This window comes from Peromyscus eremicus, chromosome 22 (assembly GCF_949786415.1).
Source record: "Peromyscus eremicus chromosome 22, PerEre_H2_v1, whole genome shotgun sequence".
NCBI classification, from domain to species: Eukaryota; Metazoa; Chordata; class Mammalia; order Rodentia; family Cricetidae; genus Peromyscus; species Peromyscus eremicus.
Genome location: NC_081437.1, coordinates 3,060,610 through 3,063,899, shown reverse-complemented (window position 1 = coordinate 3,063,899; position 3,290 = coordinate 3,060,610). Strand labels below are relative to the sequence as shown.

Here is a 3,290-nt window from a genome sequence, read left to right as displayed (position 1 = left end):
CCACAGTCCCTCTGAGTGAACACCCAGACAGCAATCAGGGCTGGGTGTCATCAACTGCCACAGCATCTGCTTGCTGGCACTAACCCCTCCCTCCAAACGTGCAATCTACTCGACAAATGGAATCTCTTTACCCTCTTCCCAGGTACTTACCCGCCCCCCACCCCCACCCCCCCAAAAAAATTACAGGATTCCAAATTTTAAAAACAGCAAAAACATCCAAAGGGTTATGTATGAAATGCTGTCCTGCATCTTTCGGTCTCAAAGATAGTGGCTGCCTCTCCCTCACCCACTCCCATCTCCTGAAAGATTTCTGTGCCAAGATGCAAAGATGCCCTAGGCCGTAGGGGCTCCGGGCTATGAGGAGCTGGTGGCAGCAGCAGCAGGGCGCCAGGGTGGGTGAGACATGACCCCCGAGGTCCTGGCGGCACGGCCCAGTTCCTCAGCATCTCCTCCCACAGGCCAGCTTACTTCTTCAGGATGAACGACTGCATTCGTTTTCCTGACAAAGTTGTGGCATCTTCTGCTCTCCTCTCCTCTCCTTTCTTTTTTGCTGCGTCCTCCAGATGTTTCCTGATGATTGCCAGCCTGGCAAGATCAGCCTTGCCCTGCTCTGTCTTCCCAGGCAAGTGCTCCTTCGTGTAGTGCTCTTTTACTTTCTGCTTCTCGATTTCTTCTAGTTCTCTCCTTGAAAGCTCCTTTGGCCCATCCAGATACAGTTGTGTGACCTTCTCGGTTGTCTGTGCCACCGGTTGGGGTCTCAATGTCCAAGAGCCCGTCCACAGCTTTCCGATTTTGCTGGTAGTTATCACCATCTTAACCCTCATCTGAGTCTAGAGACTTCTTCTTTTTTGGGGGGTCACAGAAACCTTCTGTTCTCCTCCTCCTCCTCCTCTTCTTCCTCCTCCTCCTCCTCTTCCTCCTCCTCCTCCCCTTCTCCTCCCACTTCCTCCTCCTCTTTCCCCTTTCCCTTCTCCTTCTTTTTCTCTTCCTCCTTTCCTCCCCTCCTCCTCTTCTTCCTCCTCCTCCCCCCCCTCCTTCTCCTCTTCTGTCTTTATTAACTCTTTGTGGATTTCAAGTTATGCACCCCGATTCCACATATCCCCCCATCCCTTTGCTTCTACCTCCTGCCCTTGAAAGCTCCCCCCAAACAAAATTTAAAAGTACCTCCCCCAAACCCCTAAAAACCAAACCAAACCAAACCAAACCAAATAAACAGTCAAACAAACAAACAAAAAAACCCAAATAATAATTTAAAAAATCTCTGTATCGAAGCTGTAGTGTGGCCCATGAAGTCACACAGTATACTCTTGAGGCCTTGAAGTGTACTTTACATGTAAATGTTCATCAGTCTGGTTTGAGGCCTCTGGCTTCTGCTGCACTATGGCTCCCACTAGGACTCCTCTTGGATATCCTGTTGTTGCCCTGTGTCATGGAGATCCTGCAGCTTTGGGTCTTCAGGTTCAGCCCCTTCACATGCTCAGCAGTTCATACATGAGGTGGGTGTTCTGGTGAGTTACCTCAATACTGGTTCTGGGCCTTGGTATTAGCTGGGTTGGTCAATGAGCTTTACCTCAATGAGGTCAATGAGCTTTACCTCAATGAGGTCAATGAGCTTTACCTCATTGTCATCACCCAGGCAAGCTCTCTAGCACTTCCCTGGCTAGCTCACCCAGTGTAGCAGACAGCAAGGAGAGGGGCCAGTTCTCCTGCTCTCCAGCTCACCTCACTCACACCAGCAGGGCCAGCTCTACTGTGTTGCCAGGGGAGGAGCAGGGCTCACTTTCCAGAGTAAGAGTTGCTGGCTGCACTTCGTGAGGGGCGGGGCCAGCTCTTTTGTTCTTATGCTCCCCTGCCTGACCACGGTGGTAAGGGGCTGGGGGTGGGGTGGGGTGGGGTGCATATTTCTCTTATCCTTCCCATCCCGTGGCATACCAGGGAGGGGTCAGGGGCAGCTCTCCTGCTCTCACATCTACAGGCCCAGCTCACCTTTGCCTCCACCCACAAGGTCAGCTCTGGTGTGCTGCCCAGGTGAGGTGCTCTGCCTGTTCTTCCTGGTGCTGCAGATGGTGAGGGGCAGGGCCACTTCTCCCACTCTCCTGGACCCGAGGCCAGCTCTATCACCTGCCACAGGTGGTAAGGGGTGAGGGGAGGGAGAGAAATTTTTCCTCACTCATGTTGCCCCATGGCGTGGTCCCCCCTCTCCCTCCCCCCACACACACACCAGGGTCAGCTCTATTGTGCTGCCCAGGCTAGATGCAGGGCCTGCGCTCCCTCCTGCTGTTGCTACAACCTTATTCTTCTTCCTCTTATTTATTGGCCTTCTGCTTCTCGGCCTCACCGAGCCTTTGTGGCCTCCCTTTCTACCTCCTGTTGTGGGGTGCTTGTACACTCTGTGAAGATACATTGCTGAGATTGGTTTAATAAAGAGCTGAACAGCCAATAGCTAGGAAAGAGGTATAGGCGGGACTTCCGGGCAGGGAGAGAGGAAGTGGGTGACGAATCTAGATGTGAGAGATTCGCAGAATGAGTCAGACACACAGAATGGGATAGAGGTAAAAGCCACGTGGTAGAATGTAGATTAAAAATATACATTAAGTTATAAGAGCTAGTTAAAAACAAGCCTAAGCTAAGGCCAAGCTTTCAAAGTTAATAATAAGTCTCGGTGTCATTATTTGGGAGCTGACTGGCGGGACACAGAAACAACCTCTTTTAGCATCTCAGTTCTGGTGGCTGCAGTGGTGGCAGCCAGTGGCAGCACCTTGAACTGACACCAGAACTGAAAAATAAATGACTTTAATTTTTAAAATTACAGTAAAACAATTTTATTCCTGATTAAAAATTCCAGAAATTTTAGAGTTCTTAAAAATTGCTTTGATGAAGATTAAGGGGAGAAAGGAAAATGGAGAGAAGAATAAACAGAAATAGTAGGGAAGGAATGAAGACTTTCATGCATTTTAAAACAAAAAGAAACCAAAGCTTGAAACTAAAGAAAACAAAATCTTGAAGTAATTTTTTAAAAGAATATATGTAGTTTTTTCTTAAAATGAAAATTGTATTAAAATAACAGACAATACATATATGATTATGAACATGTGACATTTGATTTTTAGGGCCCATGTTTCCTCACTCAATTTAATATTTTCTAGTTTTATCCATTTACCTGAAAATTTTATTTTATTTTTTTACAGTGGAGTATACTCCATTGCATATAGCCACTACATTTTTATTTAGATTCCATTCTTTTGAACAGGAGGATGCAATTTTCTCTTAATGGGTTTCAACAAATCCCA

The 3,290-nt window shown here is 47.7% G+C and overlaps 1 pseudogene; it reads right to left on the bottom strand.

The window, feature by feature from the left end:
- Window positions 1-464: 464 nt before the first annotated feature.
- Window positions 465-2,404, bottom strand: LOC131897731 (28 kDa heat- and acid-stable phosphoprotein-like; annotated as a pseudogene).
- Between the last annotated feature and the right edge of the window lie 886 nt (window positions 2,405-3,290).